We start from the raw sequence: 26,039 nt of genomic DNA, 5'->3' as shown, positions 1-26,039 counted from the left end.
CCGAAGGGACAGTGCGCTCCGACACAGACGGCGCCGAAGGAGCACTGATCCCCGGATCCGGCTCGGATCCAGGCTCCGAGATCGGATCCGGCACTCGAGGGCATGGTCGGATCCGGTACCAAGTACTATCGGCTCCGACCTCCCCGGCTCGAAGCTGCTCGGCTCCAGTTGCTCCGAACCCGGATAGCGGGTCGGAGAAGGAGCAATAGGCTTAAAAGGGTGTTGAGCTCCCCGAGGGGAGGCAAGAGCACTCCCATCTGCATCTGGGCCTGGATGAACCTTCTCATCATCCGGTCCAGATCAGCATCTGAAAGGCTATGGGTAGATCTCGACGAGGCTACCGAGGTAGGCCTGGAATGCCTCCTCGATAGCCTCGACGGAGATCGGGTCTCCTCCTCCTCAGGACCCGGTGAGAAGCACACAGGGGACCGGAGCCGAGAAGGAGGAGACCGGACCGACAAGGAAGCCGGGGGAGAAGCCCGCTTGGCTGGCGGGGCCGAAACAGAGGTCTCGGCCCGCCGCTTGTGGTGCTTCTCCCTCCGGTCCTTTTTAGATGCATCCCTCTCCTGTCCTGAAGCGGGAGTTTGAGTCCCAGGAGCAGGAGGGGGTGCCACAGGGGGAACAACTGCAGCCGCAGGAGTCCCCGAAGGAACGGTGGTCGGAGCCGAGTCCGGCGGTAAAGACCCGCCAAGACCAGCTTGGACCTCCGCTCCCTCAGTGCCCTGGGGTTGAACCCTGCACAAATGGAACAACCAGATGTGAGGTGTTCAACCCCAAGACACTTAACACACCGAGTGTGGCCATCAGCCGGTGAGAGCTTATGGCCACACTCGAGCATTTTGAAAATATGGACTTAGGCTGTTCAGCCATAGTCTATAAACTTAACCTAAAGTTACAGAAAAGTAACTTAAACAATAAAGAAGCACACAGGCCTCACACACACTCTACGTACCAGCGAGGGGAGGGAATAAAAATTACTACTGAAATTTAAATTAAACTAAAAACAGTCAATAATAACAGGAAACCTACAACTTTCACACAAAAATTGTTAAAGAAAGAAAAAATTCTCTATTTTTCAACAAGAAAATAGTCTACTTAGCTGAGAGCTATGTATCCACATCTAGTTACCAGCGCGGCAAACAAGATCTGAGGTCATGAGGGTAGAGCAGGGCATTATGGGTGAGGGGAGGAGCTGAGAGCTTGGATCCATAGCTGGAAAACTATGCCGGTTCGGATCCGATATCGGATCCATAACCCACAGGTTCCACAGGTTGCAGACAAATGAATATCCTACTTCAGATCCTGTGTTAGACTTTCTACTCTAAATCCTTCACTTTGCAGGTGTTCCATAACTTCAGCTTTTATTGTTTAACTTCTACTTTACTAATCTTCTGTTCTGCATTCCCACTTTGTAATTTTATGTTTTTTATTGTGAAATTTTCCATATCTGGATGCCTTTGTCTGCATTTATTTTCGAATATCTTTGAGACTGCCTTTTTTTGTGTTCATTAATTTGGCATTCTCCTTTGCATAAATATCAGATCTTTATTTCTTTCCCATGTCCATATTTCTTTTTTATACATTTCAAAAGTCTCTAGATTTTGTTCTTCATATTTTCACACTTCCTAGGCTCATTGGATGATAGGAAGTTATTGGCTATTGGCCTTGAGACCCTTACAAGCCTAGCCAAGAATTTACCACATGTTCCAACAAGTCAGCACCCTATGCCACTGCCCAGCAGGGACACAGGTGCGATCCCAGGAGTATATTTTCTGTTCCCCCTCCAGTTATCCAGGTTGTGCTTAAAAAGGTTTAATGAGGTACTCTGCTTTATGTAGAGAGTCTATTTCACAAAAGTTGGAGTCTCTGGGACACAATTCTGTCCGCCAATGAGTTTTATTGATGTCACAGACCAGGTTGAGGTCATGCATGTGGGTTACTCCAGTGGAGCTTGACTTGCGGATATGCAGCAGTCCCATCAGGGCAGGGTTTGAGATTGCTTTGTATGCCAGAGAGAGGTCACCTCTGAGGAGTCTGTAAGAGATTGAGTAGAGGGACAGGGCTTTTAGCCTATCTGTGTAGGGTAGATGTTTGAGGACCTGGATTCTCCAGGTGAGGAGCCTCTCTGGTCTCTCTAGCTGCTGCATGTGATTTGTGAGGTACATGCCAGGCCACAACTTTAACTTTAAATTCATGGCACTTGACCAGATTCAGACTAACATCAGAGGTGGCCCTTATAATTTACTACTAGAAGAAAGAGAATTATGTTGGCAGTGGCGTACCAATGCATTTGTTTATCCAGGCCTGAATGACCACTGTAACATCAGTTGTCTATTAAAACTAAGAAGTTTGAATAGGAAATAATTAATCAATACTGTGTAGAACATACTTTTTCTTCTTCCTACTAAACATTAAACTATATATTTTTGGTTTAAGCTCCTATGCTGAATATATTAGAATTCCGTTTGTCATTATTTTATTGCCCTTATTATATTTTATAGTATATTATATTATATTTTATAATATATTTTACAATATATATTTTTGCTTAAATGTATATTTGTCATTACAGCGATATACATATATTCAATAATATATGCAGCTAATAGGCTTTTTGTTTCTTGCGAGTTGACTCAGTTTCACTGGTTTACAGTTTCATATAGGTTATATGTTTTATATGTTTTTATTTGCTTTGTTTTCTTGGAAGGTTTGTTCTAAAAGTGTACATACATATTTTTAAAGTATACTTTAAGTGTATCTTCACAACATATATTTATATATATATATATTTTTTAAAAAAACAATTTTTATTGAACTAATTTTAAACAACTCTATCACTTTAACTCACAATTGATGTACTAAACACGTGAGTCTTTTAGTGATAAGAGTATAAATTGTTAATTGTTTTGTTATCTAATTGTCTGAAGAAGTTGCTCACACTGTGAACAACGAAAAGCGCTTAACAATTACTTGTGAATAAACTCCTCTTGCCCTCAGTTCGTGTGTCGTTGGATATTCTCTTTTGTTGACGTGGTTTGTGTCTCACTTGGTTTGTTTAGTTTTATTGATGTCACAGACCAGGTTGAGGTCATGCATGTGGGTTACTCCAGTGGAGCTTGACTTGCGGATATGCAGCAGTCCCATCAGGGCAGGGTTTGAGATTGCCTTGTATGCCAGAGAGAGGTCACCTCTGAGGAGTCTGTAAGAGATTGAGTAGAGGGACAGGGCTTTTAGCCTATCTGTGTAGGGTAGATGTTTGAGGACCTGGATTCTCCAGGTGAGGAGCCTCTCTGGTCTCTCTAGCTGCTGCATGTGATTTGTGAGGTACATGCCGAAGGGGCATTGTACTCAATAATGGGTCTTATAAAGAAAGAATACAGGGATGTTATGACCACCTTGCCCCTGGATGAGCTACCCTTACTAATGAAGTGGACCATGTAGAAAACTTTCTGTAGAATGGCGGCAATATGGTAGTCAAAAGTCAGATTGCTATCAACCTGGGTGCCCAAGTCCCTCACGACTGATTACATCTTTTGTACCTTATTATCAATGTGATAATCTTGGAGACATCACTCTCCCACAAAAGGGATGATGATGCATTTTTGGCATTCAGTTTGAGGCCATGTTTCTGGCACCAGTCATTTGTTTGGGTGAGACCCTCTTGGAGGATGTCCACATCACTAGGGGAATTGATGACAGCACCCAGTTTGCAGTCATCTGCAAACTTGGTCAGCCATAGCCCACTAGATTTGGCCTGCACCTCCGAGAAGTATATGTCAAACAGCAGAGGCCCCAAGACCAATCCCTGGGGTGCACCACTTGTTACAGGTCTACTACTTAAGGTGTCTTCCCCTATTTTGACTAGGTGAGTTCTATCAGTGAACCAGTTTGCTACCCATCTGATAACATATGGATTAATGCCTAGTTGAGAGAGTTTATGTATTATACCTGAGTAAGGAATAATATTGAAGGCTTTGGCCAGGTCAAGGTAGGCAGTGTGCACTATCTTCCTATCGTCTATGGCCTCGGTGGCTGTCTCAAAGAAGTCGACAAAATTTAATAGACATGACCTCCCCTTGACAAAACCAAACTGTGTGTGATCAAGTGTCTGGAGGTTGCCAATGTCCTTGTCAATGAGGCCCATGGTAATCTGCTCCGTGGCCTTGCAGGTCAATCAGTTATTTTTCCAAATGGCCAAAGGTTTCTTGGTCTATATAATATTTTTCACAAATCTGATGTATTAATGAACACAAATTTTTATTTGAAGCTTCTGACAGTTTTTTTTTTTTTGTAGAAGCTTTTTTCTTTTCTCTAATTTCTCTCTTAATCGTTTTGTATATCTTCTCTCTTGTAATTATTGGCTTCTTACATACTAGTAATAAGACATAATTTCTTTCTTATCTTCAATAGACAACTCTATGATCTTTGTGGCTCTTTTTTGGCCTATCGGTTTTTGTGATTTTTGTGAACTACTACTTCCTCCTACAACAGGGGGGCCATCTGCCCCCTAGGCCTGGCCTAGCTCCATTGTAGGAATCTTTCCATGTCTTGAAGCTTCTACACTGTCATGTTTTCCAGTCCTGACACCAGTACACCTACCAGGATTGGGCACTTTTTTATCCTGGGTCTTGTGCAGCCAGCTATCTTTTTTATTTTTTAACCTCCTTCTGTCCATGATTTATACTATATAAAATACAGTCAATATCAGTGTTGTCTTGGTGAGATTTTGTGAAAAACAGGATCATCTTGTGAAGGTATTCACCAAGACTTGAGGGTGAATTCAATTCCAGCAATACTAGTCTACTTTGCTTGCTGATGTATCATCTCTCCATTTGGACCTGCATAATGAAATTTCTCATGTCCCTCTACATGTCACCCTGGATTGAATATCTCAAATAACATACACACATACACACGCACACACTCACAAATTAGTCACTACCAGGTCATACTCATATTTGTCCAGTTTGAGGAATTTTAGAGCCCTTGTAGTTTTTTGCAATCACATCATCAATTACTAAGATATTTCCATTTGTGTATGCAGGCTTAGTTAAAATAAATGGTTTAGGGACTGCAACATTGTGATTCCCTAAACTAAGTGACTTTATATTATGCATACTAGGTGAGAATAGTGATGTTGTGTTAGTTTCAGACTGAGGTTTGTTTGTCCTGATTCCAGGAGGCTAAGGGGATACTTTCTTGACCATCTCAGGCCATGTGGCATAATGCATGTGTGCATGCAGAGGTGAGGTTGCGGTGGGCTTATATGAAGGCTGCTTATTATTTGGGTGAGAGTGAATTCCAGGTTGTGCAGATGCTTACACATCTCAAAAAAAATGTATCACCTTGATCTTGTAGTAGCTGATTATCAGTAAGCATTGCTACATTGCCTAATAATATAAAGTGTTAGAAGGATGGCTATATAATGTGTAAATGTAGACTGAACTTCTATACTGGTCATATCAATTGAGCCTGTAAAGTCAACAAAAGTTTGGTGGGTAAGGTAGGCTTTAATTAATTTGGATTTAATTAACTGCTCCTTTACTTTTGTTATAATATAGTTCATTTTATTTAAATCCTATTGGTACAGTTTTTTTGGCTGTGAATAACCCCTGTGATACAGTGATTCATTGGTCACCTGTATTTTCTGTGTTTCACTTTTTGTCTGCAGTGAATTCCAGAATGAAACAAAAGTGTTTTGATAAACATTTGCTTCTGTTTGTTTGGCACTCTTTATTATCCGGAACACAAAAAGAGTTGGGGTCAATCTTTTTGCTGTTTAGCATATGTCTGGTGTGTGTTTTGGCGCATTATCATTACTTTGCTCTGCTTTGTGAGTCAGTTTTTGATACTTCTTGACCTTCTGTAGTGCATGCACTATTCACAGCTTTACTTATGTCTGACTTTGCTTGGCTTTATAAGAATGGCTCCCTTTTCTCTGGAAGACTACTTTAATTTTGTTGTAGTTTGAATGCTGTTTTGTACCAGCCCATCTGATGGACTAGCAACATTATTCTTTGTAATGTTTAGAAGTGTCAATTCACTTGCCTTCACATATTTGCATACTTGTATACATGATATGGATTTAATGGTTATCCTTCAGTACTTGCTGCTTGGTGATGTTCTGGGTGTTTTGTGCCCCTGTGTCTTGGTGTTTTTTCTTTTTAATCACTAACCACTTCTAAATTAGTGGCTGAGGATTCCTGGCCAACTCCATTCCTGCTTCATAATCATCACACTTTATTCCTCCTCATTGTGACTCTCCGATTCAGAACTAAAGTTGCTCAGTGGCTTTTCTGTATGATGGCACAACTTGATTGAACTCTTTTGTTTTTATGCAGATTTGTGAGCCAGTGAGCAAGAATATGCTTTTTTAAATGAAAAATTAGCTACTCATGAAAATGAGCTGATCAGAAGAAAAAAGAATAAGTTAACCAGGGATATGAGGGACTACGAATGCAACAATGCATTTGAGGTAATCAAACAACCATGGACACGTCAACGCATCAGGTTTCAGGAAGAACCGGAAAGAACAGGAAGGTCTAACTTTTGTTCCTGTATGGAATATGCAGCGTCTTCAACAGAATACGAAAGTGATGACCAGAGAGAGTATCCCCATTTGCCAAAGCCAAGAAACGAGATATACATGCACCAATATTTCCATAATGAATCAAATTCAAAAGGAAGTCACAAGAGGTCTTGGAATGTACCAGAACAACACAGAGGGGATGGACATGATTCCAGATATATCAAACAAGGTAAATGGAACTGAAAATAGACATTGTGGTGGAGTTCATAGCTCCAATTATGTGGTTAATTTGTCAAATGTTAATTTATCTGACCTCATACTTAAAGTATTAAATAAAGGGCTCAAGTTCATCCCGACTCTATTGCCTAGACTGTATGAAATAAAAATAGGAATTTTTAAGTTCATACGTGAATTGTATATAGCCCATTATTTTCATAATAAGACAACTGAATATGACATGGATATGTCTGTAGAAATGGAAGAAAGTGATAGCAGTTTTTATTCATGTGAATCAGATATAACAACAAATGCATATTGTAGACTAAATACAGAAAAAGTAGCATACAAAAGTGACTACCTTCCCCCCTTAAATAATGAGACTTTACAGCAGTTTCCATCTGGAAAAAACAACTCAATTCACTGGTATAACAGTGGTGTCATGTCCCAAAAAGTCACACTAGAGCTAGATTAATAATACTCTTTTAATGTTAACTTCAGGTTTAGCGCTTTCATCTACAAACAGTAGACTTCCTCAGAACAGCATATCCAAAAACATTAGTGTTTAAATAATAACAACCTTTCAATCACATCACTGCCTCAATTAACTTCATTAATATTCAACAATTCAGGTATTAACTACTAAGATCAATAAAACTATGCAAATGATTGTAATTAATTATATACAAAGTTAATTCTATTTAAAATCACGTGAAAAATTGTGTGTGATGGAATATTAAAAGCAAATACACTAAAAGTGTAAAAATATAAAAAAACTTTTATAAAAATTGTATAAAATGTTAAAAATGTATGTAAAATACATAAAAATGGGAAACAGTGACACATTTTACAACTAAAATATTTGTATTTACACATGTTTCTGTATTTCAAGAATATAGCTCTATATCTGTAAAATAATTAATATTATTATATGTTTTAAGAGAACCAATTCAGGATCTTAATAAGGGTTTGGAGGAAATACAATAATTTAATCCTGGGGGGGGGTGATGGCTGCATTCAATAAGATTTGCCATTTCACTTCCCTCTCCCCCAGTTTAGCTTTCACATTTCCTCCTCTGGGGTCAATCTTGACACATTCTAGTATGGCAAATTTAAAAGTATCACAAGTGTCACTGGCTTCCAAATGTCTGTATAAGGCATTGCTTGTATCTTTTTTTCTAATACAGTACAAAAGGTCATAAATACAGTTCCTAAGCCTTCAATCCATTTTTCCTACATAAAAACAGGGACAATGAGTGCAGGTATCTAGATAAACCACATGTTGGGTCTGACAATTTCTCTTCTTAAACCTGATCACTGTTTTATTGATGTTACCTAGGGTGAGGGTATGATCTTCCCTCACTGCATGGCACTGATTACAGTGTCCTCATTTGCTTGTACCTTCTATCCTGTTTTTTCCTTTTTCCCTAAAAGTATCACTAGTTTGAATTTTTATTTTCAAATTCGGTCCCGTTTTATACACAAAGTGGGGTTCATCCCCTAATTTATCGTGCACCCCTTCATCACATCTCAAAGTATTCCAATTCTTATGTATGATGTTTTTCACTTCCTTTACAGCAGTTCTCAGTGTTTATGAATTATGTAGTAGAAAAGGAATATGAAATCTTCTGGAAAAGAAAAAATATTAAATACAATTTAACAAGAGAAGAATGGCAAAGTTTAAAAGAATTAAGTAAAATAAATGATCTCATCTTTAAACCAGCAGACAAAGGGGGTAAATTAGTAATTCAACATTATACATAATACCTTGATATGTGCTACGCACATTTAAATGATGAAGAAATTTATGAAAAAGGAAATATACAACAGTATCAGCAAGCTGTTCAAAATTATGAAATTACTGAATTACTGAAGAAAGGGATAAGGTTGAATTATCTTTCTGAAGAAGATGTATTACATAAGTTTACAAGTAAGGGAAGTACTATGGCTAATTTCTTTTGTGTGCCTAAAATTCACAAAAATATCTCAAACCCTCCCAGCAGACCAATTGTATCTGCCTGTGTTTTTTTTACTCACAATATCTCATGCCTGTTACACCATTGCTTGATGCCAAAGACTATTGCCTTACCTTTGTATGTTAAAAATGGATTAGATTTTAAAGACAAACTCAAGGAAATCAGGTGGAATAAGGAAAAATATTTTTTGGTAATAGATGCGACTAGTCTGTACACAAGTATAAAACATCAATTTGGGTTGGAAGCAGTTCTGTATTTTTTAGGTGATAACCCTAGAACACATTTTATAATAGAATTAATACAATCCTGTTTGGAAAACAACATTTTTGAATGTAATGGTCAACTGTATAAACAGCTGCAAGGTACGGCCATGGGGGCAGCTTTTGCCCCCATGTACGCTAACTTGTTCAAGGGACTTTTTGAGGATCTTTACATCTATAGAAACATATTTTACAACAAATATGTAGAAAGATACTATAGATACATAGGTGACTTGATTTTTGTATGCAAGGGTGGACAAGGAAATATTCCCGAATTCTTAAGGGACTTACATAATAATAGATTTGTAATTAATTTTGATGGGATTTAACAAGGAAAAATGTAAATTATCAAGACATAATGGTAGCAGGAATGGAAGCTGGAATGATTATAACAAAAATACATCGGAAATTCGAGGAAAGAGATTATATATTACATGGTGAAAGTTGTCACCTGGCACATACCATAGATGGAGAAATCCTCAAAATAAAGAGAATGTGCAGTGATAAAAAAGATTACGAAGAAGAAATGAGCAAAACAGTAGATATGTTTATTAATAGAGGATACAAACCTAATAAAATACAGGAAGTTATAAACAAGATCGATAAAGATAGAAAAAAAACAAATTATGATGCAAAATGTGAAAATAAAAACAGAAAAGCACAGATTTGAATAATGATTTGTATTTTGTGACAAAACATGCAATATTTAGTGATAAGTTAATAGAGGAAGTAAAATATGGATGGGGCATTCTGAGAAATGATAAACGTCTTGAGCATGTTTATAATAAAAAATAACATTTTCATATACTCGGGGAGAAATTTGAAAGATTTTTTGATACATGCAGTATTTAAGTTACCAAATAATGTTAGATATAAAGCAATTAGCCAACAAGGAACTTGTGGTATTTGTTCATTTATAACAAATAGATTTTTCATATATTAATAGAATAAAATATCAAGAAAAAGGTACTTACAACTGTGCAAGTGAAGCAATAATATATTGTTTAAAATGGCCATGTAATAAATATTACATTGAAGAGAGTAAAAGAAGCTTAGCAACCCGATTAAAGGAACATATACGTGATATTAAAAAAGGCTGTAATTACAGCCCGGTTGCCATGCATTTTTTGGACAAACATGGAGGGGAGCCAGGGGGGGCTACAAGTAACAGTATTGGAGCAGGTTTTAAAGGATAATTTTAGAATATTAGATGCAAAAAAAGTTGAGAAAGACGGAATCAGTATTAATTTTAAAGTTTAAGACTTTGAGTCCCACAGGACTGAATCAAGAATGTAATTGGAAATGTTTTTTGTAGTGGTGTATTTTTAAAGATTTTTTTGAAATTGTTAATTGATGTTAATTGATGTCTTAATGAGTTGACTATTTAATGAAGTTGTTTTTCTAGTGATTTATACTCTGTTAAAGGCTTGTAGGAGCCGTGGCACTAGACCAGTTACTCGGTGTGTTTTGCATTTGTTTTTTATTAAACCACTTTTGAGTATCACTGGTCTTTTCTTTCGTATGGTAGAAATGATTTTTTACTGTCTGTATCTTCTGGAACTCGGGCTGTGTCACTCCTTACAGATGCACCATTTAATTTGACCTTTTTCTTTACATATTTTACTTCCTTAAATGTAATTTTTATAGTTTTGATATAGAATCTTGCTTTTTTTATTTAATTCTTATTTTCACATTTATGAAATAGTTTAAAAATTCACTGTCCTTTGATTTCTCGTGTACTCTTCACTTAAATTTTTGAATGCTTTTGTTTTTTATTTGATTTTGAGGTGACTGATGAGATTTTGTAATGCTGCTGCATTTTTTTAATGGGTCTTAACTTTGTAATTTTTTGTCAGATCTCATTTACGTTTTGTTTGCACCTTTACATGATAAGCGTGACTGGCAGGAAATCAGGGAGATGGACTGGAGGTAAATTATAGTCTATTTTTTCTAATTTTCAGTTAGATTGGTGATCCAGAGTTGATGTCGGGCTGGGGAAGATAAAAGGTACAGTGTTTTAGTTTTTTATAAAATCAGTATCTTATCAATTCAGTGTATAATTGTAATCTAAAAAGGAAGTATGATCACAACTTATATGTGTTGTAGGAAACAGAGTAACTCTGCAGCAACACAAAGCTCAAGTGCTAACGCAGACTGACTATTGTTACTATTACATAGGCTGCTGTCTTGTCAAACATACATTTTATAAGAAAAAATAAAGTGACAAGTGATAGATTACAAAATATAGTATAATAAAAATTTACCTTTGGAAGATCTAGATGGAAAACATAGGATGTGACATCAAGAAATTACAGAACTTATAGAGTGCTAATCTTAAGTTAAACAGGTCCTGAAATATTTCATTTTGTGATCAAAACAAGGTAGGAAAGACATGTTCATATATAAGCAGTTTAACATTGGAAAAAATCAGTTTGGACTAAAGTATGAGAATTATTACCCAGTATCTCTAAATGCACATTTGTATATTTAAATACATAAAGGCTTACAATTTAAAGTACTGTAGGAGGTTACAGGAAACTTCAAATTGGGCTGGCTCATGTTGGTACATATAATTTGGAGGACTGATATTTTGATATATGATGTCACAGCTTCCAGCAAGGAATTAAAGATTCTTATGTGCTAATCCTACAGGTGGTAGTCTGTTGTTTCTGAGCCAGATGGGAGGTTATGAATCTACACAGTGCTTATTATTTTTTAAAACATTGTACTAAACAGGCAGAGCTCATGTCACAGGGGTCTATTTCAAAGTATCAAAGTATCAACCAAATTGTCGAAACCCATATGGTCGAGACCATATGATCGACAATTCAGTCTATTAAATCATTCTGACTGAGATTGTGGTATAGTGGGGATCAGAGAATGTGCCCCTTTCCCCCACTGTAGTGCTATCTCAAAGTTTATAAATATAATTAGCAGGGGGGTAGGGGATGCAGGGAGGCTTGCCCCCTGCAAAAGCATTATTTCCGTTGTTTGTAGATGTTGTTTGGGTTTTTTGTCGACAGACTGAATTGTCAATCATATGGTCTCGACTATATTCAATTCGGCAATTCAGTCATTCAATACTTTGAAATAGATCCATCACAGTTACTTGTTTATGAGGCTTCTCACTGACTGACAAAAGAGAAACACAATCAAAATAAAACAAGACTTAGATATAAAGAAGTTATTATTGTTGCTAGAAATAATGTGCGGAAAAAAATGATAAGATGCAAATTATCAGGGAAGTATAGGATATTATTCATTACCATAAGGAAAAGACTTAAATGTTACCATCTCAGATTTGTTGCCATTCCAAAACTTTCTGGCTATAATTTTAAAGAAATTAATGTTATAATCAGTAAACTGAGTATGTTGATACAAAAATGAGGTGAAACAAAAATATATGAGAAAATATTATTTTAGACCTGCTTTTTTGCAAGAGATGGAATAATTCTGAGATGTAATAGAAATTAAATAGTAGGGTCACAACAGCAATAGCTGATTATATATTTTTAGGGATCCCACTTATCAGAATTTAGATTAGTTTAAAGTCAAAGAAAGAAATATTAAATTCCTTTTATGCAGTGCAAGAGTCTTGAACAATAAAATACTGATTCTGGAATGTATGCTGTCAGAAGAAGTCGCTGATGTAGGTATAATAAGCAAAGCATATTATGGCTAAAATAGCCCCCCCAATAAATATTTATATTTCTGTGGGATATCACAACTACAAAAAAAAAAAAAAAAAAACTTATGGAAGTGTCTCATTGTGTGTTTGGACAGTTTGTGTTGTCACTTCACAGCAAGAGGTTCTTCGGTTCGATTCTCGACTGGGGTGCCTTCTGTGTGGAGTCTGCATGTCCTCCCTGTGTGTTCATGTGGGTTTCCTACTGGTGCTTCGGTTTCCTCCCATGTTACAAAAACATGCATCTGGAGCATTTCTTCCTGGGCCTTGGCTGAAAATTGGCTCATTCCAAGTCAGACTTTCTCAGTAAACAAATGTTAAATAAAATAAAATACAATTAAAAAAAAAAGCAACTTCATTCATCAGTGATATTAAATAATTCCTCAACAGAGATGGTATCTATCAAGGCTGTAGCAGAACACTGGTCAATTAGTGTAGTCAACTAGTCTGTTTTCTTCCTTTACCATTTTCTACACTCCTTCCAATGACAAGATAACTTTTACATAAACTAAAAACTTAAATAATTCCTCCACCCCTAGCGCATTCCACAAATTTCTCTAATCCAGCTTAAAATGCCATTACTCCAATGTTCTGTGTGATGTCCAGTAACTATTGTACAAGAGCCTAAATGGGTGCATGAATAACCTAGGGAAAGATGAATGCTCTGACAGAAGGCTCAACTGTAGTTGCACTGTTCAGCTTTTTTCTAAACTGGGAAATATATCTGTATGTGTCTGAACCAATTTAGTAACAACCTTCGTCTGGTAGCCTAAAAATAAGGAATATATATATATATATATATATATATATATATATATATATATATATATATATATATATATATGTGTGCTTGGTCTTCAATGAAGAGGTTCAAAACTATAGCCTAGTAGTTTGTAAAAACATATATTTTATATTACCGTAGCTATTCACTAAACAGTATCTGTGTGAGGAATGAAAGACAGTTTGCCTGATTTGAAAGTATCTCCAGAATTCCTCCTAAATAGCCCACAAGTTTTATGCACATCTAGACAGGCAAATGACACAAAGCACATCTCAGCACCCATACTCTGAAACATAATAGCTATTTAAAACCCATTAGTTGTAGTTTGGCACCAAGTGTAACACATATGTTTCAGAAACTGTTTTTCAGTGGGTTTGCTGCAGAAATATGGAAGGGGACAAATATCCAAGGAATAGATAAGGGAGGAGATAATACAGAATCGAGGAGCTACAGACCAATATGTTTAACATGTATCTGGGAAAACGTATTCAAACGAATACTGGTGATGTTAATTTCTCAGAGTATGATTGAACACAAAAATATACATAAACATGGATTCTGCCCTAGTAGATTGTGTTGTATAAATGCAGTGATTTTTTTTTTATTTGGGCAAAACAGCAGAAAACAGCAACGGTAAACTGAAGCACGACTTGTATCACCATTCAGTAAAATAAAATCACATTTATTTTCAGGTAGGTAAGCACTTTCACCACAAAATGTGGCTTCATCAGACCATTTACAAGTAAAAGTGCATAAACTGCCAAACAGTTCCATTTATACATAACACCTCCCCCTAATTAACTTCAAATGTTTGTTGTAGCAAATCAATTCAGCACAAAATGCCCCCTAGTTGCTTGACATCATAAACCAATTAAAACAGCAACAAATTAACTATTCGTTGCTCATACTTAAATGAAATGGACATTATAATACTGGAAATTTATCATATAATAAAATTGTATGCACGCTCCACTTTAAAATATATACATATCTCATCCTTTTTATTCTTCTTTCGGCTTTTCCCGGTTAGGGGTCACCACAGCGGATCATCTGTCCGCTCATGATTGGCAGTGGAGTTTTACAGCGTCGAGTTGCAAGCCCACTGGCCAACCTTCCACAGAAGGCACACACACATGCACACACTCACACCTAGGGCTAATTTAGAGTGTCCAATCCACCTACTGCATGTCTTTGGGATGTGGGAGGAAACCGGAGCACCCAGAGGAAACACATGTGACCACAGGGAGGACATGCAGACTCCGCACAGAAGGCACCCCAGCCAAGAATCAAACCGGAGAGCCTCACATATCTCATCCGTAGCAGCATAAATTATATTGTGCATCTATAAATCAACTAGCTGTCTAGTTGCTTTTGTTATATATAGATTGTCACACAGTAATAAATTTATATCATCGTGACATAACATTTCCTACTTGTTATAACTGATTATATGGTCAAGCACTCGCTCAACTCCAAAACCCAAATCATTCAAGTCAATACATCATTACTTACACATTCATGGATTGAGTCATATTACACACATTTAAATATCCCTCCAAGTCTATCCTGTAGTGTAGCTAGGTCCTTTCAAATGAAAGATATAATACCATCAAACAAGTGAATACATAATCGTTCAGCTTACAGCCCTTGTATGCTGTCAGAAATCAATAAAGAAGTCATTTCTATTTTACATCGTTCAGATAAACAGTTTACTGTACCTTCTTAAACAGAGATGGATGATGAGCCTATTTATCTATATATCCATGCTAGGTTCCAAAATGCAGTTAAATATGCACTTATCCGGTTTACTTTTGCAATAAACTTCCTTTTTTAGCATGAATGCTGTTAAGCACTCACTCTATTTACTTCGCAAAAGCACTGCTAATCGTGACATCATCTTGCTATGCCTCTGTTCCTTAAAAACATAGCCATCTAAATAGTTCACTGTTCGGCTACCTACAAAGTGCATTTCCTATAACATAAAGACTATATAACATCAAATTTACCTAATACTAAGTCCTCATGTATATATATATATATATATATATATATATATATATATATATATATATATATATATATATAAACTTTAAAAAATCTTTTCACAAACATGAGCAGTTCCATTATATATTCAACATATATGGTATTATATAGAATCTATGCAGCTCTTCATAATATGCCCATATAAGTATATTATTGTACATCCATCAAATTGCTACTAATATTGGCATCAATCTACATCTTCAAACTAATTTCGTCTAACAGGTACTTATATAGAAACAGCAGTAAAGAATGACAGATCACAAATGTTTTCTCCCACCCACTGACAGTTTTTTTTACTTGCTTTCTTTGTTGTGTGTGTGGATTTTCCAGATCATAGACGATAAATGCAATTCTAAAAACTAAACTGCACTTCATATGAAAATATTTATAGCTAGCCAAAAAATCATTTATCATTTGAGCTACATATACTAAACTGTAAGACATGTTCTAAATATATATGATATCATGATTGATACCACGGCACAGCTGTTGTTGTATATAAACTATAAAGTGCATGTCATAGTATATAGCCAGATATATTTAAAAAATGTGTATGTATGTATATATATATATATATATATATATATATATATATATATATATATATATACAATATATATATATATATATATATATATATATATATATATATATATATATATATATATATCTATATATATATATATATATATATATATACATATATATGCACTTCTAGCCCAAGCTATATGAAATAGTCTTAACATACATAACCAACCATTAATTCCTGTTACGTGCATGTTCATATAAAACTGACCATAGAGTTGCATAAACAGATGCACTTATATACATACTTCTACACATATTACTAAATATTACTTGGTCCAGCTACAGTGTAGGACCAATTTCATGTTAGTATACTGTAGTCTAGAAAGTAAATGTATAATATTCTTCCTATACTACCTAATGTATATGTGTGTATCGCACTATTTATGAGGTAACCCCCTCACTTCCAATACACTTCTCATAGATATCCTACCATTAATACCCAGCCCTTTTTCAGCTCTAAGTTTTAAAATCCATCTAAGTTCACTCTTTTCTGTAAGATTTATAATATTCCCCATCCTATTTCCAGGACAAACCTGTTCTAGGCCTATAAATTTGAAATTGTGGTTTACACTACTCATTTCATTATATCTGGACAATGCACTAATAGAGTCCCTATACTTTATACTATTGGTAAGTTCCCTCATACGCTCCTTGAGTGTTCTATTAGTTTTGCCACATAGAATCTTAAGCAGCAGTCACATTGACAATGACAGGAACTAGGAAGTGCGGTCACTGCAACATGTGCCAATTTATTAAACAAACTAATCAGTTTGTACATCCTGAAACACAAGTAGTATATAAAGTGTATAACCTGATGGATTGTAATAGTAGGAATATAATATACTTGGCACAATGTGACTGCTGCTTAAGATTCTATGTGGGCAAAACTAATAGAACTAATAGAACCTCTGAGCCGATGATAGTACAAGGTGCTGAATTAAGCCAGTATATTCAAAAAACACAAATACGTAGAAAACCACAAACACTAAAAAATTGTCATTAACGCAATTCACAACACACACATTTTCATCTCTCCACTACAAGACTTCATCAGAGGTACCTTTTATGTGTGGATTATAGTTTTTATTGGGTGCCTGTCCTCTTTTGTTTGGTTTATAGGTGGCAGTACACTAAACACCGAAAGTGTGATAAGAGACTTAGGGACACAGGTGGACAGTGGTCTCACCTTCGATAACCACATCAACACAACAGTCAGGAAATTCTTCTATGTGGCACACCTCATCACTAAGGGCTTTTCATCCAGAAAAAAGGAAGTCATTGTCCCACTATACTCATCCCTCATTAGACCCATTATAGAATACAATGCCCCGTTTGGTATGTACCTCTCAAGACATCTGCAACAACTGGAAAGGCCACAGAAATACCTCACTAAAAGAATCACAGGCCTAAAGCAGATGCCCTATGCTGACCATCTAAAAAAACTCCAGCTATACTCTGTCGCATATCGTCTACTCAGAGGCGATCTTTGCTTAACATGCAAGGCCATGTCAAATCCAATCCCAATCCCTCAGAGCCACATGCTCCAGGGATCTAAGCCTTGTCATAACAATGAACAAAACATGCTGGAGGGATAGGTTCCTGACCCAGAGACTCCCCAAACTCTGGAATAGACTGCCCATACATGTCAAGCAGAGTGCCTCTTTGACCCTCTTCAAAAGAAACCTTGATGATTGGATGGGAGATAGGAAATTCACTCCAGGGATCACGTTAGTCGCCCTGCTAGACAGGGGTCCAGGGAAGTAAATATTGTGGGAAGGAATAGCCAGGGAATTGTTATGGCTAGGCTTGTATAGGCCCTAGGGCCGAAAGCCTAATACCAACCTATGAACCTATAATCATATTATATAAGTCAGAAGATAAAAAAAAAAAAATGAGTGTATTACTGCATATAATAATACAATAAATGTTTTAGTGACTGGTTGATTAAGTAAGGATTTAATTATAAAAAGTGGCATAAGATAAGGTTGTCCATTAAGTAGTATGATATTTATATTAGTAACAAATGTTTCTAAGTTATATAAATCAAAAGATGAAAGATGTATGCTGCATAATATTATCTTATGCAATGATATTATAATTATCATGAAAGATGCAGAAGGAATGGATAAGTAATAAATTATTCAAATTTGAATCTAAATGTAATAGGTTTGTTCTTAAATAAAGAAAAGAGTAAAGACTTAGGACATAACAGAAAAATAGAAGGGACCAAATTCAATATGCATGAAATAATAGTTTTAGAACTAGGTTTTGGTGGACAAGAAAAAATGGATTACAATGACAAGAGATGTTAAATAAAATAAGAAATATGTGTAGGTTATGGAGATGTTTTAAATTATCATTAAAAAAAGTATACTTAAACTCATATTTTAATGGCCAAAATGATGGATTTAGCAAGTTTATTTAGTTTTCTTTAAAATATGAAAAGGATATATATATATATATATATATATATATATATATATATATATATATATATATATATATAGATATATATATATATATCTACAGTGGATATAAAAAGTTTACAGACCCCTGTTAAAATGCCAGGTTTTTGTGATATAAAAAATGAGACCACAATAAATCATTTCAAAACTTTTCCCACCTTTAATGTGACCTATAACCTGTACAATTCAATTGAAAAACAAACAAATATGTTAGGGGGAAAAATATAAAAAATAAAAAAGCATAGAATAAGCTGGTTGCATAAATGTGCACACCCCTAAATTAATACTTTGTTGAAGCTCCTTTTGATTTAATTACTACATTCAGTCTTCTTGGGTACACACCTGCCATCAATTAACCCAAAATAAAGTTCAGCTGTCCTACTAGTATTTTCCTGACATGTATTCAGTTGCCTGCTACAGCAAAAGCCATGGATCACAAAGAGCTTACCAAGCATCAAAGGGATCTCAATGTTGAAAGGTATCAGTCCAGAGAAGGGTACAAAAAAATCTCCAGAGCATTGGATATATCATGGAACACAGTGAAAACCATCATCGAAAAGTGGAGATAATATGGGACAATAGTGATGCTGCAAAGAACTGGACGTCCCTCCAAAATTGATGAAAAGACAAGATGAAAACTGGTTGTGTATTACATGTGACAACAATCTACCATATTCTCCATATGTCTGGCCTATTGGGTAGGGTTGGAAGATGGAAGCCTTTTCTTACACAGAAAAACATCCAGGCCTGGCTAAAATTTGCAAAACAATACATTGTCTCCCAAAAGCATGTGAGAAATGATGAGACCAGGGTTGAACTTTTTGGCCACAATTCCAAAAGGTATGTTTGACGCAAAAACAACATTTCGCATCATCAAAAGAACACCATCCCCATGGTGAAGCATGTTGGTGGCAATATCATGCTTTGGGGTTGTTTTTCTTCAGCTGGAACTGGAGCTTTAGTCAAGGTGGAGGGAATTATGAATAGTTTCAAATACCAGTCACTTTTGGCCCAAAACCTTCAGGCATCTGCTAGAAAACTGAAGATGAAGAGGAATTTCACCTTTCAACATGACAACGACCCCAAACATACATCCAAACCAAGAAAAAAATGGCTTCACCTGAAGAAAATTAAAGTTTTGGAATGGCTCAAGCAGAGCCCAGACCTAAATCCAATAGAAAATATGTGGGGTGACCTGAAGAGGGTTGTGCACAAGAGATGCCCTCCCAGTCTGACAGATTTGGAACACTTTTGCAAGGAAGAGTGCCATGCTGATAGACTCCTACCCAAGAAGACTGAATGCTGTAATTTAATCAAAAGGTGCTTCAAGAAAGTATTAGTTTAAGGGTGTGCACACTTATGCAACCAGCTTATTGTACGTTTTTTATTTTTTATATTTTTTCTCCCAACAGATTTGTTTTTCAATTGAATTGTACAGGATACGGGTCACATTAAAGGTGGGAAAAGTTTTGAACTTGGAATTTTAACAGGGGTGTGTAAACTTTTTATAACCACTGTATATAATATTTTTTTTTCATTCATTTGGGGTTTGAGGCTCAGTCCTGTGAAAAAGAGTATACTGTATGTTACAAAATAAGAAGGGGGGTTAGGTTTAATCAACCCAGTAGCGTATGCAGCTTCACTGAATCTGTATAAAGTCTTGACATGGATGAAATAAACTATGGAGGGTTTAATAAATAGAATATTATGAGCAAAGCATTAAAATGAATAGGAAGCAATGCAAAGGCCTAAAAGAGAAGGTATACATGACAAGTTTAAGATTTATCAAGAGAAGACATTAATTTGGAAAATAAACATACTGAAGACGAGAGAAAAGTATGGTACAAAAATATCATGATTAACTATATTTATGTATATCCTTGGAGAGATTTAGAGGAAAGCAAGATAAGGGCAATAAAATTGCGAATTGAAAGATGTCACAATATGATTGAATGCCAGGACTTTTTGTTGAGAGGGGTAATTAGGAAATTGTCAGTTAAAGCAAATATGCTATATGAGAGAAGAGAAGATTATGTAATTACTGCAAGGAGATTGAAATAGTTGAACATGTATTTTTAAATTATATAGTATTTGGAATAATGTGAAAGAAATTAGGACAGCTGAATTATTTGGAGGACGTAAGGGAGACAGAAGATGTAGCCACGGACATTATTGAATATGTTTTTTTATAAAACTAAGAACAAAGAATATGTACACAAAATGGATAAAAAACATTCAGTGTTATATGGGTTGTATGGAATCAGAGAGTAAAAGAAATAATGTTTAATGAAAAATGGGATTTAGCAACAATATTGGAAAATATAAAATTTTGGTTGTGGAAAATAGAGTAGGGTCCCAAAGTATAGACTGAAACTAAATTTGTAGAACATGAAGAAATGTGTCAAGTATAAAATATTGTAAATAATGAAATACTGTATGCATTGTAAATATTGTCTGATTAATACATTTTTTTAAATAAAGGACTCCTGCTCTTTGGAGCTGCTAGATGATGCTCCAGGGCTCCCACAGCAGCATGGAATAGGAGAGAAAAGATATAGAGAGTTTGGAGGTCAAAAGTGAGAATTTGGAGAAAAAAAATAGTTTGTTATGGAGATTTAGGATGTAAGCAAAGACTTCTGTGTGGTGGATGCTACAAATAAGCAATGTTTAGCTGTCTCCTTGAACAAAGAAGTAAGTAAATTTGTGGAAGTGGTACAGAAAACAGAAATTGCATCAGGAAGGCTTGGAGCTATATTCTGTTAAAAATATTAAACCAGGATGATCCAGCTGTCAGTTCTGCTGCTTCATGGGATGAAGCGGCTGATAACTATTTCAGAAGGGTGGAGGGTGTGAAATAGGACCCAGGTGAAGTGGCAGCAGCAAATGAAGCAGTAAATGAAAGTAAAAGAAGAAAGCAGCAACAAACTGTGAAGGGCTCTCATTTGTTGGCAGCAGATAATGGAGTAACTAAAACATATGCAGCAGTGATAGAAGGAAGAAAGTAAAGCAGCAACAAACTGTGAAGGGCTCTCATTTGTTGGCAGCAGATAATGGAGTAACTAAAACATATGCAGTAGTGATAGCAGGAAGAAAGTAAAGCAGCAACAAACTGTGAAGGGCTCTCATTTGTTGGCAGCAGATAATGGAGTAACTAAAACATATGCAGCAGTGATAGCAGGAAGAAAGTAAAGCAGCAACAAACTGTGAAGGGCTCTCATTTGTTGGCAGCAGATAATGGTGTAACTAAAACATATGCAGCAGTGATAGCAGGAAGAAAGTAAAGCAGCAACAAACTGTGAAGGGCTCTCATTTGTTGGCAGCAGATAATGGTGTAACTAAAACATATGCAGCAGTGATAGCAGGAAGAAAGTAAAGCAGCAACAAACTGTGAAGGGCTCTCATTTGTTGGCAGCAGATAATGGTGTCACTAAAACATATGCAGCAGTGATAGCAGGAAGAAAGTAAAGCAGCAACAAACTGTGAAGGGCTCTCATTTGTTGGCAGCAGATAATGGTGTAACTAAAACATATGCAGCAGTGATAGCAGGAAGAAAGTAAAGCAGCAACAAACTGTGAAGGGCTCTCATTTGTTGGCAGCAGATAATGGTGTAACTAAAACATATGCAGCAGTGATAGCAGGAAGAAAGTAAAGCAGCAACAAACTGTGAAGGGCTCTCATTTGTTGGAAGCAGATAATGGAGTAACTAAAACATATGCAGCAGTGATAGCAGGAAGAAAGTAAAGCAGCAACAAACTGTGAAGGGCTCTCATTTGTTGGCAGCAGATAATGGTGTAACTAAAACATATGCAGCAGTGATAGCAGGAAGAAAGTAAAGCAGCAACAAACTGTGAAGGGCTCTCATTTGTTGGCAGCAGATAATGGTGTCACTAAAACATATGCAGCAGTGATAGGAGGAAGAAAGTAAAGCAGCAACAAACTGTGAAGGGCTCTCATTTGTTGGCAGCAGATAATGGAGTAACTAAAACATATGCAGCAGTGACAGCAGGAAGAAAGTAAAGCAGCAACAAACTGTGAAGGGCTCTCATTTGTTGGCAGCAGATAATGGTGTAACTAAAACATATGCAGCAGTGATAGCAGGAAGAAAGTAAAGCAGCAACAAACTGTGAAGGGCTCTCATTTGTTGGTAGCAGATAATGGTGTAACTAAAACATATGCAGCAGTGATAGCAGGAAGAAAGTAAAGCAGCAACAAACTGTGAAGGGCTCTCATTTGTTGGCAGCAGATAATGGTGTAACTAAAGCATATGCAGCAGTGACAGCAGGAAGAAAGTAAAGCAGCAACAAACTGTGAAGGGCTCTCATTTGTTGGCAGCAGATAATGGTGTAACTAAAACATATGCAGCAGTGATAGAAGGAAGAAAGTAAAGCAGCAACAAACTGTGAAGGGCTCTCATTTGTTGGCAGCAGATAATGGAGTAACTAAAACATATGCAGCAGTGATAGCAGGAAGAAAGTAAAGCAGCAACAAACTGTGAAGGGCTCTCATTTGTTGGCAGCAGATAATGGTGTAACTAAAACATATGCAGCAGTGATAGCAGGAAGAAAGTAAAGCAGCAACAAACTGTGAAGGGCTCTCATTTGTTGGCAGCAGATAATGGTGTAACTAAAACATATGCAGCAGTGATAGCAGGAAGAAAGTAAAGCAGCAACAAACTGTGAAGGGCTCTCATTTGTTGGCAGCAGATAATGGTGTAACTAAAACATATGCAGCAGTGATAGCAGGAAGAAAGTAAAGCAGCAACAAACTGTGAAGGGCTCTCATTTGTTGGCAGCAGATAATGGTGTAACTAAAACATATGCAGCAGTGATAGCAGGAAGAAAGTAAAGCAGCAACAAACTGTGAAGGGCTCTCATTTGTTGGCAGCAGATAATGGTGTAACTAAAACATATGCAGCAGTGATAGCAGGAAGAAAGTAAAGCAGCAACAAACTGTGAAGGGCTCTCATTTGTTGGCAGCAGATAATGGTGTCACTAAAACATATGCAGCAGTGATAGCAGGAAGAAAGTAAAGCAGCAACAAACTGTGAAGGGCACTCATTTGTTGGCAGCAGATAATGGTGTCACTAAAACATATGCAGCAGTGATAGCAGGAAGAAAGTAAAGCAGCAACAAACTGTGAAGGGCTCTCATTTGTTGGCAGCAGATAATGGAGTAACTAAAACATATGCAGCAGTGATAGCAGGAGGAAAGTAAAGCAGCAACAAACTGTGAAGGGCTCTCATTTGTTGGCAGCAGATAATGGTGTCACAAAAACATATGCAGCAGTGATAGCAGGAAGAAAGTAAAGCAGCAACAAACTGTGAAGGGCTCTCATTTGTTGGCAGCAGATAATGGAGTAACTAAAACATATGCAGCAGTGATAGCAGGAAGAAAGTAAAGCAGCAACAAACTGTGAAGGGCTCTCATTTGTTGGCAGCAGATAATGGTGTAACTAAAACATATGCAGCAGTGATAGCAGGAAGAAAGTAAAGCAGCAACAAACTGTGAATGGCTCTCATTTGTTGGTAGCAGATAATGGTGTAACTAAAACATATGCAGCAGTGATAGCAGGAAGAAAGTAAAGCAGCAACAAACTGTGAAGGGCTCTCATTTGTTGGCAGCAGATAATGGTGTAACTAAAGCATATGCAGCAGTGACAGCAGGAAGAAAGTAAAGCAGCAACAAACTGTGAAGGGCTCTCATTTGTTGGCAGCAGATAATGGTGTAACTAAAACATATGCAGCAGTGATAGAAGGAAGAAAGTAAAGCAGCAACAAACTGTGAAGGGCTCTCATTTGTTGGCAGCAGATAATGGAGTAACTAAAACATATGCAGCAGTGATAGCAGGAAGAAAGTAAAGCAGCAACAAACTGTGAAGGGCTCTCATTTGTTGGCAGCAGATAATGGTGTAACTAAAACATATGCAGCAGTGATAGCAGGAAGAAAGTAAAGCAGCAACAAACTGTGAAGGGCTCTCATTTGTTGGCAGCAGATAATGGTGTAACTAAAACATATGCAGCAGTGATAGCAGGAAGAAAGTAAAGCAGCAACAAACTGTGAAGGGCTCTCATTTGTTGGCAGCAGATAATGGTGTAACTAAAACATATGCAGCAGTGATAGCAGGAAGAAAGTAAAGCAGCAACAAACTGTGAAGGGCTCTCATTTGTTGGCAGCAGATAATGGTGTAACTAAAACATATGCAGCAGTGATAGCAGGAAGAAAGTAAAGCAGCAACAAACTGTGAAGGGCTCTCATTTGTTGGCAGCAGATAATGGTGTAACTAAAACATATGCAGCAGTGATAGCAGGAAGAAAGTAAAGCAGCAACAAACTGTGAAGGGCTCTCATTTGTTGGCAGCAGATAATGGTGTCACTAAAACATATGCAGCAGTGATAGCAGGAAGAAAGTAAAGCAGCAACAAACTGTGAAGGGCTCTCATTTGTTGGCAGCAGATAATGGTGTAGCTAAAACATATGCAGCAGTGATAGCAGGAAGAAAGTAAAGCAGCAACAAACTGTAAGTAAAACTGTTGCTAAAAAGAAGAGAAAACCAGCTGTGAGAATAAGAACAAGAATGACACTGTAATAGGTAGAATTTATGTATGGGACAATTTGGTAAGTGTCCTGAGTTTTAAAGCACAAAAATTTCTGACTTTTATACATACTGGAACAGGAAGTTTTGTGAGTTAACATTTTAAACTGATGGACTGATAACATTTCTGGATCTGTGCAACAAAAATGACATTTATCCATGGAACAATTATTTTTTTTCTGTAGTAATATAAATGTTAAAAAAATATTACTTTGCAGTTTAGAACTAATGAGATGGAAGCAGGCGATGTTAAAAAATGCATTGAGGGTCTGTGTGAAATTTTTGATAATACTGTAAAAGTTAGAGATGAGAGAAACTCATGGAATGGAGGGTGTATACTGTGTAAACAACATGGTGAAACACTTGCCAAGTGTTATTTTTGTGGCTGGTCATAGAGGGACATTAAGATATACTGGCCACCCTAAATCATGTTTCTTTTGTGGGGACTTTTCTCATTTAATTAATGATTGTGACAAGGTACAATGTAACTAGTGTGGAGAGAAAGGACACACTCCAAGAAGGTGTGTGCCTGAATGCAGGTTGTATAAAAAGGGACACTTTTTGATGGATTATCAAGAGTAAGCAGTAAACAATGAAAAAGAAGGATAAAGGGAAAAAAGATACACTAGGAAGGACAACAAAAGATTGGTGGAGAGAGTGAAAACATACACGAAGAAGGACAAGAAGAAGCTGGAAGAAAAAGGTGAACTAGGTGAATAAGAAGCTTTAGAAGAAGAAATAATATGGAGGGAGAAATGAGAAGAGAGAAAGAGACAGTGCATGCAGGAACAGAGGTCAGGAAAAGGGATTGATACAAATTTTTTGAAGTTATAGTTAGTGAAAAATCTGATTCTGAGGATCGAGGATTATTTGTACATAAACCCAGGAAAAATATTCGATTGGGGA

This window comes from Protopterus annectens, chromosome 1.part1 (genome assembly GCF_019279795.1).
Source record: "Protopterus annectens isolate FY-2018-M chromosome 1.part1, PAN1.0, whole genome shotgun sequence".
Classification (NCBI taxonomy): domain Eukaryota; kingdom Metazoa; phylum Chordata; order Ceratodontiformes; family Protopteridae; genus Protopterus; species Protopterus annectens.
The sequence above is the reverse complement of the archived record's forward strand: the minus strand, read 5'-3'. Positions refer to the sequence as shown.